Source organism: Hyla sarda, chromosome 1 (genome assembly GCF_029499605.1).
Source record: "Hyla sarda isolate aHylSar1 chromosome 1, aHylSar1.hap1, whole genome shotgun sequence".
In the NCBI taxonomy this organism is placed as follows: Eukaryota; Metazoa; Chordata; class Amphibia; order Anura; family Hylidae; genus Hyla; species Hyla sarda.
The window spans coordinates 612,625,444-612,640,531 of NC_079189.1; the positions used below are offsets into that span (position 1 = coordinate 612,625,444).

Consider the following 15,088-nt stretch of genomic DNA (forward strand, 5'->3'; position numbering starts at 1 on the left):
AAGGACGTCGTCAGCAAACTGGCTAAGTTTATGCTCGAGCCCACCAACCAGAATCCCCTGGACCGTAGAAGTGCTTCTAATTCTTTCAGCAAAGGGTTTCATAATGAGGGTGAATTACAGGGGGGATAGGGGGCAGCCCTCGTACCATTCCTAATGAGAAATGGTTGAGATACTACTCCAGACGTACAGAGACATCACAGCTAGTATGACGGGAGGGGGAAAGCCGAATTTATGCAAGATGCCGCGTAAAAAGCCCCAATGCACCCGGTCGAACGCCTTCTCCGCATCCAACGAGAGGAGCAGAGAAGGTGTCCGACCACATTGTGCCGCCGCAATAACGTTTAAAACCCGCCGGGTGCCATCAGCGGACTGACGGCCCTTAACAAAGCCCACCTGGTCCCCATGTACTAGGGTGGGTAAAATGTCAGCAATGCGGTTGGCCCAAAGTTTAGCGTACAGTTTGATATCCGTATTAAGGAGGGATATTGGGCGGAAATTTGAGGGTGTAGTAGGGGGTTTGCCCGGTTTTGGGAGGGTGACAAGGACAGCTTCTAGCATCTCCGGTGGGACAGTACCGGTGGAAGCAATATGGTTAAAGAGCGCATTAAGGTGGGTTGCAAGCAGGGGAGCGTGTATTTTGTAGAAGTCTTTAACGAAACCATCTGATCCGGGGGATTTGGCATTTTTCAATGCCCAGATCGCGCTGAGAACCTCCTCCAAAGAAAAGGGGGCAGAGAGGGAGGCAACCGCAGCAGGAGATAAAGTAGGAAGAGAGACGGAGGAAAGAAAATCAGAGATAGAGGCGGGGGGGGGGGGGGGTAGGCAGGTTAGGGGAACCAGAAGAGGAAAGGTTATATAGAGAGAAGTAATAGGAAGCAAAGGCATTAGCAATATTTTGTGGATCCAAGGCTTTAGACCCATCAGGTAAATCAAGGTAAGCAATCCTATGTTTAGCCTCCTGAACCTTGACTTGTCTGGCTAGCGCTTTGCCAGGCTTATTAGCAAGCCAGTAGGAATTTAATCGAAGGTGCCGAAGCGCCAGATCAAATTTGAAGAGATCCAGTGAATGTAAAGATTGAGTGAGTGTAGAAATGTGGGTTGCAGTAGCTTGGGAGAAAGCTGCCTAATTACACCTGTGCAGGTCAGCGAGCTCCTGAAGTATTGCCAGGCGTTTCTCTCTCACTTGTTTTTTGTGGTGGGCAGATTGGCTAATAAGCACTCCTCTAATAGTCGGTTTAAAAGCGCACCATACAGTGGAAAATTTGTCAACTGAACCTATGTTGTGAGTGAAGAAGGACTGTATAGCTTCTAGTAATTTGGGTTGATATGTCGGGTGTTGTAGGACATAGGGGCTTGCTCGCCACAAAGATGTCCGGGGAGATTGAGACTGGTCATGAATAGTGGGCGCATGGTCAGACCAGGCAATGGTATGAATCTGGGGATTAGAAACGCAGTGGAGCAGTAAGCTGTTGACTAAAAAGAAATCTATGTGTGTGTAAACAGAGTGAGGGTATGAAAAATAAGTCATGACTACTCGGATTATGGATCCTCCACACATCAAACAGTGCCTTGCGAGAGATTGTCTGGAAAATAGGGGTGGGTTCTGGAAGACGTGAGGAGGATGTGGAATCCATTGAGGGCCATAAGGTCGCATTAAAAGAAACCTGGGGGCAATACTGGAGCTTGCCACCTTTTTAAGCACATGCTTAAGAAAAGCGTGCTGTTTCCTATTCGGGGCATAGACAACAACTAAATTATAAGCTACATTATTTAAAGAACAATTAACAATAATATACCTGCCGCCGCTGTCTGCCTCCACCACCACATCAGATACCGCCAAAGTATTTTTAAAAGCAATGGCAACACCCCGATTTTTATGGACAGCATGGGTGTAGAAAATATGGGGGAAAGCCTTATGGCGGAGTCTGATGGAGTCGGACTCCGAGAGATGCGTCTCTTACACGCAGAAAATATCTGCGTCCAACCTCTTAGCTTCGGCCCAAACAAGAGAGCGTTTATAGGGAGAATTTAGACCCCTAACATTTAACCCCTTAAGGACACATGACGTTCTCATTTCCGAGTCCTTAAGGACACATGACGTATGAGAACGTCATGTGTTTTACCGGCCCCCCGCAACCATCTGGAGCGGAGCCGGTGCCCGATGCCTGCTGAAATTGTTCAGCAGGCATCGGGGCATATCGCCCAGGGGGGTCATTATGACCCCCCATGTCGGCGATGGCCGCAGATCGCTGGACAATTCAGTCCAGCGATCTGCGGCGGATTCCGGGTCAATCGGGTCTCCAGTGACCCGGAATTATTGGCTGATCGGGGCCGTCAGAGACGGCCCCGATCAGCTAGAGCCAGCAGGGGTGAGGTGGCACTGGTGGATTACCGGCCGACCAATCAGGGCGCCTGCTGCGGGTGTCACTCCCGCAACCCGCTCCGCCCCTCTTCCGGAGGACGTGAGCGGGTGCGGGACGTGCACCCCGGGTGCTGGGGACCCCGATCCCCGGCGCCCCTGTTGGGATCGGGGCCCCAGGAGCAGCGGCGGCGGCGGCGGCGGAGACGACGAGGGACTGACCTGTGCGGCGAGGATCGTTGGAGGTGAGTGACAGCCTCCTGCTGTTGCTTAGCAACAGCTCCCAGCATGCAAAAAGGGCATGCTGGGAGCTGTAGTTATGCAACAGCTGGAGGCACATTCTTTCTATGGAAAAGTGTACCTTCAGCTGTTGTGTAACTACAACTCCCAGCTTGCACAATCAGCTAAAGTGCATGCTGGGAGTTGTAGTGGTGCATCTGGTGGTTGCATAACTACAACTCCCAGCATGCCCGTTGGCTGTCGGTGACTGCTGAGAGTTGTAGTTTTGCAACAGCTGAAGGCACACTGAGTTAAGTAGCAAACCAGTGTGTCTCCAGCTGTTGCATAACTACAATCCCCAGCCAAAGTAGTATGCCTCCAGCTGTTGCATAACTACAACACCCAGCATGCCCTTCCGCTGTCCGTACATGCTGGGGGTTGTAGCTTTTTGCAACAGCTGAAGGCACACTGGTTGCAAAACACTGAGTTTGTTACCAAACTCGGTGTTTCACAACCAGTGTGCCTCCAGCTGTTGCAAAACTACAACTCCCAGCATGCACTGATAGACCGTACATGCTGGGAGTTGTAGTTTTGCAACAGCTGGATGTTCCCCCCCCCCCCCAATGTGAACGTACAGGGTACACTCACATGGGCGGAGGATTACAGTAAGTATCCGGCTGCAAGTTTGAGGTGCGGCAAAATTTCTGCCGCAGCTCAAACTGCCAGCGAGAAACTACTGTGAACCCCCCGCCCGTGTGACTGTACCCTAAAAACACTACACTACACTAACACACAATAAAATAAAAAGTAAAAAACACTACATATACACATACCCCTACACAGCCCCCCTCCCCTCCCCAATAAAAATGAAAAACGTCTGGTACGCCACTGTTTCCAAAACGGAGCCTCCAGCTGTTGCAAAACAACTACTCCCAGTATTGCCAGATAGCCGTTGACTGTCCAGGCATGCTGGGAGTTTTACAACAGCTGGAGGCACCCTGTTTGGGAATCACTGGCGTAGAATACCCCTATGTCCACCCCTATGCAAGTCCCTAATTTAGGCCTCAAATGCGCATGGCGCTCTCACTTTGGAGCCCTGTCGTATTTCAAGGCAACAGTTTAGGGCCACATATAGGGTATCGCCGTACTCGGGAGAAATTGGGCTTCAAATTTTGGGGGGTATTTTCTGCTATTACCCTTTTAAAAAATGTAAAATTTTTGGGAAAACAAGCATTTTAGGTAAAAAAAATATATATTTTTTTACATATGCAAAAGTCGTGAAACACCTTTAGGGTATTAAGGTTCAAATTACCCCTTGTTACGTTCCCCGAGGGGTCTAGTTTCCAAAATGGTATGCCATGTGGTTTTTTTTTGCTGTCCTGGCACCATAGGGGCTTCCTAAATGCGGCATGCCCCCAGAGCAAAATTCGCTTTCAAAAAGCCAAATGTGACTCCTTCTCTTCTGAGACCTGTAGTGCGCCAGCAGAGCACTTTTCACACCCATATGGGGTGTTTTCTGAATCGGGAGAAATTGGGCTTCAAATTTTGGGGGGTATTTTCTGCTATTACCCTTTTTAAAATTGTAAACATTTTGGGAAACCAAGCATTTTAGGTAAAAAAAATATATATTTTTTTACATATGCAAAAGTCGTGAAACACCTGTAGGGCATTAAGGTTCACGTTACCCCTTGTTACGTTCCCCGAGGGGTCTAGTTTCCAAAATGGTATGCCATGTGTTTTTTTTTTTTTTGCTGTTCTGGCACCATAGGGGCTTCCTAAATGCGGCATGCCCCCAGAGCAAAATTTGCTTTCAAAAAGCCAAATGTGACTCCTTCTCTTCTGAGACCTGTAGTGCACCAGCAGAGCACTTTTCACCCCCATGCGAGGTGTTTTCTGTATCGGGAGAAATTGGGCTTCAAATTTTGGGGGGTATTTTCTGCTATTACCCTTTTTAAAAATGTAAAATTTTTGGGAAACCAAGCATTTTAGGTAAAAAAAATATATATTTTTTTTACATATGCAAAAGTCGTGAATCACCTGTAGGGTATTAAGGTTCACTTTACCCCTTGTTACGTTCCCTGAGGGGTCTAGTTTCCAAAATGGTATGCCATGAGTTTTTTTTTTGCTGTCCTGGCACCATAGGGGCTTTCTAAATGCGGCATGCCCCCCAAAAACCATTTGTCGCTCCTTCCCTTCTGAGCCCTCTACTGCGCCCGCTGAACAATTAACATAGACATATGAGGTATGTGCTTACTCGAGAGAAATTGGGTTTAAAATACAAGTAAAAATTTTCTCCTTTTTATCCCTTGCAAAAATTCAAAAATTGGGTCTACAAGAACATGCGAGTGTAAAAAATGAAGATTTTGAATTTTCTCCTTCACTTTGCTGCTATTCCTGTGAAACACCTAAAGGGTTAATACACTTACTGAATGTTTTTTTGAATACTTTAGGGGGTGTAGTTTTTATAATGGGGTCTTTTATGGGGTATTTCTAATATGAAGACCCTTCAAATCCACTTCATAACTGAACTGGTCCCTGAAAAATAGTGAGCTTGAAAATTTTGTGAAAAATTTCAAAATTGCTACTGAACTTTGAAGCCCTCTGGTGTCTTCCAAAAGTAAAAACTCATAAATTTTATGATGCAAACATAAAGTAGACATATTGTATATGTGAACCCAAAAAAAATATATTTTGAATATCCATTTTCCTTACAAGCAGAGAGCTTCAAAGTTAGAAAAATGCTAAATTTTCATTTTTTTCATCAAATTTGGGGATTTTTCACCAAGAAAGGATGCAAGTTACCACAAAATTTTACCACTAAGTTAAAGTAGAATATGTCACGAAAAAACAATCTCGGAATCAGAATGATAACTAAAAGTATTCCAGAGTTATTAATGTTTAAAGTGACAGTGGTCAGAATTGCAAAAAACGCTCCGGTCCTTAAGGTATAAAATGGCCTGGTCCTTAAGGGGTTAAGGATACAATTTGAAACCCTATAATATGGAGAGAGGAGACAGCGGTGGCTGATTGCCTTCAACAGTTACAGAGGCATTGTGGCATAGCGGTAAAATCAATCCAACATTAACAAATAGGCTACAGGGTGTACATAATGAGAACGTAGATAAAACATAAAGAACATTAACAGGTAGCACCAACATGATACCCAGTAAGAAAACCAGGGGGAGAAAGTAAGAGCATATCCATAGTGACTCGTGGAGAGAGTCACACGGGGGGGGGGGGGGGGGGGGGGGGGGGAAGAGTATGGAAACGAAAGTCACCATAACATGAACCGGTCCGGTAAAAAAAAAAAGCAAGACAACATACCCTGAAAGCAATTCAAGGAGCAGATTTGCGCTTCCCATAATGTACCACCAACCCGTCATCTGAGAGCTTCCGAGGCAAATGGCGAGGTAAGTCTGGAGAATCCGGGGATGGAGAGGGAAGATGCCAGGCATGGCAGAGATCCAGTAGACCCTCCGGTGTGGAGGCTACATGTTTAGCCTCTCCATGGGTAACAATAACTTTGGTGGGGAATCCCCATTTGTAAGGGATACCTTGAGCCCTTAAAATCGCTGTGCCTTTAGAAACTTCCCGGCATCTTGAGAGCGTTGCGGCAGATAGATCCGCGAATATGGAGAGGCCAGAGAAACGGGCTGGTAAATCTGGTGGATGTCGAGCAGCCAAAGATAACTTCTCCTTGATGTGGAAAAAGTGGACCCGGAGAATGACATCATGAGGAGAGGCAGCAGGCACTGATTTAGGTTTGGGGAGACTGTGTACCCGGTCCAGCAGCAGGTCTTGTGCGGAAGCTGTAGGCAGGAGCACCGCAAAGTAATCCGTCACGAATCCAGCTAATTCATCGGTCTTGACATCCTCAGGGACCCCTCAGATGCGGAGGTTGTTCCTCCGGGAACGATCCTCCATGTCAGCTAGTTTGAAACGGAGAGCATCCACCTCTTCTTCAAGTGCAGAGACACTGTCCACTACTGCGTTGTGGGCTGAGGTGAGTTCGCCCATCTTGGACTCGACATGCGAAGTGTGGGAGCCAAGAGAGGCCAGCTCCTGCTGAATGCTAGACACTGCTGTTCTGATTTAGCTCCGGATGGTGGAGGTAAGATCTGCAGCCAAAGCCAGCAAGGCCGCTTCAGTGAGGACCGGAGAGGGACCCCGGGGCTGCGTTCCCGTAGCTACCGCAGAGCACTGGGGAGTCAAGGCAGGTAAGTCCACTGACTGAGCCGGAGAGCAGTGCCGAGGAGAGGTGGCAGGAGCCGAGCCGGCAGAGCTCGGGGAGGAAGACCCACAGGGAGAATCCTCCGTCCTGGCATGAGGGGAGCCGGCGCCATCTTGAGAGTCCACAATGGGGAAGAATTGGGTCAGTTTCATCGGGATTTTCTTCCCTTTTTTGCCACAGGCCATCTCGTAACCTCTACAGGAGCAGCCGGGAAGCGAATGGAGGTGATCAGGGCAATTGATAGCCGGTGTGTGTGCCGCTAAATGACCGTGTCAGACGGAGCTCACGAGTTAAGCGTCCTCCGCCATGCGCATCCAGGCCACGCCCCCCCCCATTTTATATTGTTAAGGGCTTCTCTGAGTTGATCAAACTTTGTCTTCCTAAAGTTTGTCTTCCTATGAAGCCTATCCCTATTAACTATTCTAACCCCTCCCTCCGCTCCTATCTCTATTAACTATTCTAACCCCTCCCCCTCCTATCCCTATTAACTTTTCTAACCCCTCCCTCCGCTCCTATCCCTATTAACTATTCTAACCCTTCCTCTCTTTTCCCCATTAACTAATCTAACCCTTCCCTCCTTCTCCTTTCCCTATTAACTAATCTAACCCTTCCCCCTCCTTTCCCTATTAACTATTCTAACCCCTCCCTCCGCTCCTATCCCTATTAACTATTCTAACCCCTCCCTCCGCTCCTATCCCTATTAACTATTCTAATCCCTCCCTCCGCTCCTATCCCTATTAACTATTCTAACCCCTCCCTCTGCTCCACCCCCAGGTACATTTATAATTCCACCCTCTCTATCTACACTATCTTCCCGCTCTATGTTGTAGGTTCCCTCCCCCCCAGTCCCTAGTTTAAACACTCGTTTACCCTTGTAGCCATCTTCTCCCCACGCACAGCTGCACCCTCCCCATTGAGGTGCAGCCCGTCCCTACGGTAGAGCCGGTAACCGACAGCGAAGTCAGCCCAGTTCTCCATGAACCCAAACCCCACCTTCCTATACCAGCTTCTGAGCCACTTGTTTACCTCCCTAATCTCCCACTGCCTCTCTGGTTTCAGAAAATATTACCTTGGAGGTCCTTGCCTTAAAGGGGTACTCCGGTGGAAAACATTTTTTTTTTTTAAATCAACTGGTGCCAGAAAATTTATACAGATTTGTAAATGACTTCTACTAAAAAATCTTAATCCTTCCAGTACTTAACAGCTGCTGTATAATACAGAGAAAGTTCTTTTATTTTTTAATTTCTTTTCTGTCTGATTACAGTGCTCTCTGCTGACACCTCTGTCCATGTCAGGAAATGTCAAGAGCAGGAGAGGTTTGCTATGGGGGATTGTTCCTGCTCTGGACAGTTCCTGACATGGACAGAGGTGTCAGCAGAGAGCACTGTGGTCAGACAGAAAGGAAATAAAAAAGAATTTCCTGTGGAGCATACAGAAGCTGATAAGTACTGGAAGGATTAAGATTTTTAAAAAGACGTAATTTATAAATCTGTTTAACTTTCTGGCACCAGTTAATAAAAAAAAAAAAATTCCATCGGAGTACCCCTTTAAGCTTGTAGTCTAATTCCCTAAAATAATTTAAGGACACTCCACCTACCTCTTACTTTGTCATTGGTGCCAATATGTAATATGACCGCTGGATCCTCTCCAGACCCTCCCAGCAACCTGACAACCCTCTCTGCAATGTGCCAAACTTGAGCGCCAGGAAGACAGCACACTGTTCGGTGATCCCGGTCTTTGTGACAGATCGCCCTGTCTGTCCCCCTAATAATAGAGTCCCCCACTACTAGTACCTGTCTGGCCTGCACTGCACTCCTCCTTCCATCCTTACTGGAGCAGACACCCCCTGGTGGTCAGAGGCAGTATCTTGCTGCAGTACCGCTAGCTCTGAAATGGCATCCTACTCATCTGCCAACTGGGCAAACTTGTTGGGGTGTAAGATCAGGACTAGCCTCCCTGACACTTCTCCCTCTACCCCGTTTTCTAACTATAACCCAGCTAGCTGGCTGACTGTCCTGCACCTCCATCCCACTATCCTCCCCACCTCTACCCCACAGAGTGCCCGCTCAGTACCCAGCAGACTCCTCTCCATGTTGTCAATACATCTCAGTCTTGTCTTTTGCTCCTCTAGATCCAGGATCTGGGCTTCCAAATGAACAACCCGCACAACAATATGCACCCTCCGACTGCTGTTCAAGGATTGTATACACTGACCAAGATGTACACTGGATAGCATTGTCAACATGGAGGCCATTTTAGTTTTGGGGATTGGAAAAATTAACAGTAAAAAATACAATCAATATTTCAATTAAACTCCCTGAATTGAAAGTCCCTCTCACTTTTATAAGTACATCCACTTGTGTACGTCACACAATCACTTAGTATACTTTCTTTTATAGTTACCAGACACCACCTCTCTCTTGCACTGCCTGGAAGTGAATGCAAAGGGAGAAGGAGACGATATCGAGGGAGGAGGAGAAGATACAGAGGGAGGAGGAGGAGAAGATACAGAGGGAGGAGGAGGAGAAGATACAGAGGGAGGAGGAGGAGATACAGAGGGAGGGGGAGGAGAAGATACAGAGGGAGGAGGAGGAGAAGATACAGAGGGAGGAGGAGGAGAAGATACAGAGGGAGGAGGAGGAGAAGATACAGAGGGAGGAGGAGGAGATACAGAGGGAGGGGGAGGAGAAGATACAGAGGGAGGAGGAGGAGAAGATACAGAGGGAGGAGGAGGAGAAGATACAGAGGGAGGAGGAGGAGAAGATACAGAGGGAGGAGGAGAAAATATTGAGGAAGGAGATACAGAGGGAGGAGGAGATACAGAGGGAGGAGGAGGAGGAGGAGATACAGAGGGAGGAGGAGGAGGAGATACAGAGGGAGGAGGAGATACAGAGGGAGGAGGAGGAGGAGATACAGAGGGAGGAGGAGGAGATACAGAGGGAGGAGGAGATACAGAGGGAGGAGGAGGAGGAGATACAGAGGGAGGAGGAGGAGGAGATACAGAGGGAGGAGGAGGAGATACAGAGGGAGGAGGAGGAGGAGATACAGAGGGAGGAGGAGGAGAAGATACAGAGGGAGGAGGAGGAGAAGATACAGAGGGAGGAGGAGGAGGAGAAGATACAGAGGGAGGAGGAGGAGAAGATACAGAGGGAGGAGGAGGAGAAGATACAGAGGGAGGAGGAGGAGAAGATACAGAGGGAGGAGGAGGAGAAGGTACAGAAGGAGGAGGAGAAGATACAGAGGGAGGAGGAGAAAATATTGAGGAAGGAGATACAGAGGGAGGAGGAGATACAGAGGGAGGAGGAGGAGGAGGAGATACAGAGGGAGGAGGAGGAGGAGATACAGAGGGAGGAGGAGATACAGAGGGAGGAGGAGGAGGAGATACAGAGGGAGGAGGAGATACAGAGGGAGGAGGAGGAGGAGATACAGAGGGAGGAGGAGGAGGAGATACAGAGGGAGGAGGAGGAGATACAGAGGGAGGAGGAGGAGGAGATACAGAGGGAGGAGGAGGAGGAGATACAGAGGGAGGAGGAGATACAGAGGGAGGAGGAGGAGGAGATACAGAGGGAGGAGGAGGAGGAGATACAGAGGGAGGAGGAGATACAGAGGGAGGAGGAGGAGGAGATACAGAGGGAGGAGGAGGAGGAGATACAGAGGGAGGAGGAGATACAGAGGGAGGAGGAGGAGATACAGAGGGAGGAGGAGGAGGAGGAGATACAGAGGGAGGAGGAGGAGGAGATACAGAGGGAGGAGGAGATACAGAGGGAGGAGGAGGAGGAGGAGATACAGAGGGAGGAGGAGGAGGAGAAGATACAGAGGGAGGAGGAGGAGGAGATACAGAGGGAGGAGGAGATACAGAGGGAGGAGGAGGAGGAGATACAGTGGGAGGAGGAGATACAGAGGGAGGAGGAGGAGGAGAAGATACAGAGGGAGGAGGAGGAGGAGATACAGAGGGAGGAGGAGGAGAAGATACAGAGGGGGAGGAGATGATACAGAGGGGGAGGAGACGATACAGAGGGGGAGGAGATACAGAGGGAGGAGGAGGAGATACAGAGGGAGGAGGAGGAGATACAGAGGGAGGAGGAGGAGGAGATACAGAGGAAGGAGGAGGAGGAGATACAGAGGGAGGAGGAGATACAGAGGGAGGAGGAGATACAGAGGGAGGAGGAGGAGAAGATACAGAGGGAGGAGGAGATACAGAGGGAGGAGGAGATACAGAGGGAGGAGGAGATACAGAGGGAGGAGGAGAAGATACAGAGGGAGGAGGAGGAGGAGATACAGAGGGAGGAGGAGATACAGAGGGAGGAGGAGGAGGAGATACAGAGGGAGGAGGAGGAGAAGATACAGAGGGAGGAGGAGGAGGAGATACAGAGGGAGGAGGAGGAGAAGATACAGAGGGGGAGGAGATGATACAGAGGGGGAGGAGATACAGAGGGAGGAGGAGGAGATACAGAGGGAGGAGGAGGAGATACAGAGGGAGGAGGAGATACAGAGGGAGGAGGAGGAGGAGATACAGAGGGAGGAGGAGATACAGAGGGAGGAGGAGGAGAAGATACAGAGGGAGGAGGAGATACAGAGGGAGGAGGAGATACAGAGGGAGGAGGAGGAGGAGATACAGAGGGAGGAGGAGATACAGAGGGAGGAGGAGGAGGAGAAGATACAGAGGGAGGAGGAGGAGGAGGAGATACAGAGGGAGGAGGAGGAGGAGATACAGAGGGAGGAGGAGATACAGAGGGAAGAGGAGGAGGAGATACAGAGGGAGGAGGAGATACAGAGGGAGGAGGAGGAGAAGATACAGAGGGAGGAGGAGATACAGAGGGAGGAGGAGGAGGAGATACAGAGGGAGGAGGAGATACAGAGGGAGGAGGAGAAGATACAGAGGGAGGAGGAGATACAGAGGGAGGAGGAGGAGGAGATACAGAGGGAGGAGGAGGAGGAGATACAGAGGGAGGAGGAGGAGATACAGAGGGGGAGGAGATGATACAGAGGGGGAGGAGACGATACAGAGGGGGAGGAGATACAGAGGGAGGAGGAGGAGATACAGAGGGAGGAGGAGGAGATACAGAGGGAGGAGGAGGAGATACAGAGGGAGGAGGAGATACAGAGGGAGGAGGAGGAGGAGAAGATACAGAGGGAGGAGGAGATACAGAGGGAGGAGGAGATACAGAGGGAGGAGGAGGAGATACAGAGGGAGGAGGAGGAGATACAGAGGGAGGAGGAGATACGGAGGGAGGAGGAGAAGATACAGAGGGAGGAGGAGGAGATACAGAGGGAGGAGGAGGAGGAGATACAGAGGGAGGAGGAGATACAGAGGGAGGAGGAGGAGGAGAAGATACAGAGGGGGAGGAGATGATACAGAGGGGGAGGAGACGATACAGAGGGGGAGGAGACGATACAGAGGGGGAGGAGACGATACAGAGGGAGGGGGAGGAGATACAGAGGGAGGAGGAGGAGATACAGAGGGAGGAGGAGGAGGAGATACAGAGGGAGGAGGAGATACAGAGGGAGGAGGAGGAGGAGATACAGAGGGAGGAGGAGATACAGAGGGAGGAGGAGGAGGAGATACAGAGGGAGGAGGAGGAGGAGATACAGAGGGAGGAGGAGATACAGAGGGAGGAGGAGAAGATACAGAGGGAGGAGGAGGAGGAGATACAGAGGGAGGAGGAGATACAGAGGGAGGAGGAGGAGGAGAAGATACAGAGGGGGAGGAGATGATACAGAGGGGGAGGAGACGATACAGAGGGGGAGGAGATACAGAGGGAGGAGGAGGAGATACAGAGGGAGGAGGAGGAGATACAGAGGGAGGAGGAGGAGATACAGAGGGAGGAGGAGGAGATACAGAGGGAGGAGGAGATACAGAGGGAGGAGGAGGAGATACAGAGGGAGGAGGAGGAGGAGATACAGAGGGAGGAGGAGGAGGAGATACAGAGGGAGGAGGAGATACAGAGGGAGGAGGAGATACAGAGGGAGGAGGAGAAGATACAGAGGGAGGAGGAGGAGGAGAAGATACAGAGGGAGGAGAAGATACAGAGGGAGGAGGAGAAGATACAGAGGGAGGAGGAGAAGATACAGAGGGAGGAGGAGAAGATACAGAGGGACGAGGAGGAGGAGAAGATACAGAGGGAAAAGGAGGAGATACAAAGGGAGGAGGAGATACAGAGGGAGGAGGAGGAGATACAGAGGGAGGAGGAGGAGATACAGAGGGAGGAGGAGGAGATACAGAGGGAGGAGGAGAAGATACAGAGGGAGGAGGAGAAGATACAGAGGGAGGAGGAGAAGACACAGAGGGAGGGGGAGGAGAAGATACAGAGGGAGGAGGAGAAGATACAGAGGGAGGAGGAGAAGATACAGAGGAAGGAGGAGGAGGAGATACAGAGGGAGGAGGAGGAGATACAGAGGGAGGAGGAGGAGAAGATACAGAGGAGGGAGGAGGAGATACAGAGGGAGGAGGAGGAGATACAGAGGAAGGAGGAGAAGATACAGAGGGAGGAGGAGAAGATACAGAGGGAGGAGGAGGAGAAGATACAGAGGAGGGAGGAGGAGATACAGAGGGAGGAGGAGGAGATACAGAGGGAGGAGGAGGAGATACAGAGGGAGGAGGAGAAGATACAGAGGGAGGAGGAGGAGATACAGAGGGAGGAGGAGAAGATACAGAGGGAGGAGGAGAAGATACAGAGGGAGGAGGAGAAGACACAGTGGTCAGACGAGAATTAAATCAAGCTTTCCCTGCATATTTTCCTGGCTGCTAAGACACTAATAGAGAAATTTTGGAAGCGAACTGCTCCTCCATTGATGCACGACCTCCAGGCCCATATACAGGAGATCCAATCCCTGGAATCACTCACAGCCTCCCAGAACAATACAGGTGCAGCATTCTCTGACATCTGGGACCCATGGGACCGCTTCTTTGATGGAGATCCCCCCTGACCTGTACTCCCTCTTTCCTCCCCTCTCTGTTGTGTTTTGTCTATTTTCTGTACTTTGTGTCGTTCACTTTGTGTTTACTTGACCTTAGTTGCCTCGCCAGGTTCGATGTGCTAGGATCATACTATTAGTGGGAAGTACCGCCCTTCTGTTGAGTTTTCTACTGTTATAACCCTATTCCCCACTGGTGATATTTCCGCCATTGTTGTGACTGTGTAGTTCCTGAGGTTTTGCTATGTTCCTGCTCATATTGTATTATGTGTTACATACTTGCTTGGATGTATTTGCTTCTTACTCCAGGGTTTCATGATGCTTTTTCATACTTTTGTACAGTCTTATATTTATACAAAATTCTTTAATAAAAATACAGTTTCAAAAAATAAAAGTAGAAACATGTCCACTATATAATGCCAACATAAAATAGACATAATGTATATGTGAATCAGTATATAATTTATTTGTCATGTTAATTTTTCTTACAAGCAAAGAATTTAAAAATATAAAAAAATGCCAATGTTTCCATTTTTCCAATTTTGGAACTTTTCACAAAGAAATGATGCAAATATCAACAAAAAATTACCACTATGTTAAAGTAGAATATGTCACGAAAAAACAATCTCAGAATGATGAGTAAAAGCAACACAGAATTATTAATGTATAAAGCGACACAGGCCAGGTTTACAAAATATGGCGACGTCCTTTTGGGGTTAAGAGAGAGATTGTGGGGTCGGCTACATGCGGAGGCTGAGAAGATGAGCTTTTTTATTATATTTAAATACATATCATAATTTTTTTAAATATATTAACCCTTTTTTTTTTTTCCTTGTAAGGGCTATAGCCCCCTCCGTGTTTCTACCTGTGGCCAGATAGGAAGGGCAGCACATTCCCTGTTGTCCATCCCATGTGCCCCCAGCAGCCTATTTAGTGAAGAGGGGCCCAGTGCACATGAGAGGGGGCAGCACACATAATAAGAGGGGGCCGGCACACATAATAAGAGGGGGCCGGCACACATAATAAGAGGGGGCCGGCACACATAATAAGAGGGGGAAGGCACACTTAAGAGAGGACAGGGCACATAATAAGAGGGGGCCGGCACACATAATAAGAGGGGGCCGGCACACATAAGAGGGGGCAGGCACACATAATAAGAGGGGTCAGGCACACATAAGGGGGGAAAGGTGCGCATAATAAGAGGAAGCCGGCGCACATAATTAGAGGGGACAGGTACACATAAGAGGGGGCCGGCGCACATAATAAGAGGGGACCGGTACACATAAGAGGGGACCGGTACACATAATAAGAGGGGACCGGTACACATAATAAGAGGGGGGCCGGCGCACATAATAAGAGGGGGC

At 49.2% G+C, this 15,088-nt stretch overlaps 1 protein-coding gene across 1 annotated transcript in view; it reads right to left on the minus strand.

The window, feature by feature from the left end:
* LOC130306975 (oocyte zinc finger protein XlCOF7.1-like) overlaps positions 1-15,088 on the minus strand; it is a 308,614-nt gene that overhangs the window by 127,726 nt on the left and 165,800 nt on the right. The gene's annotated exons all lie outside the window — the stretch shown is intronic.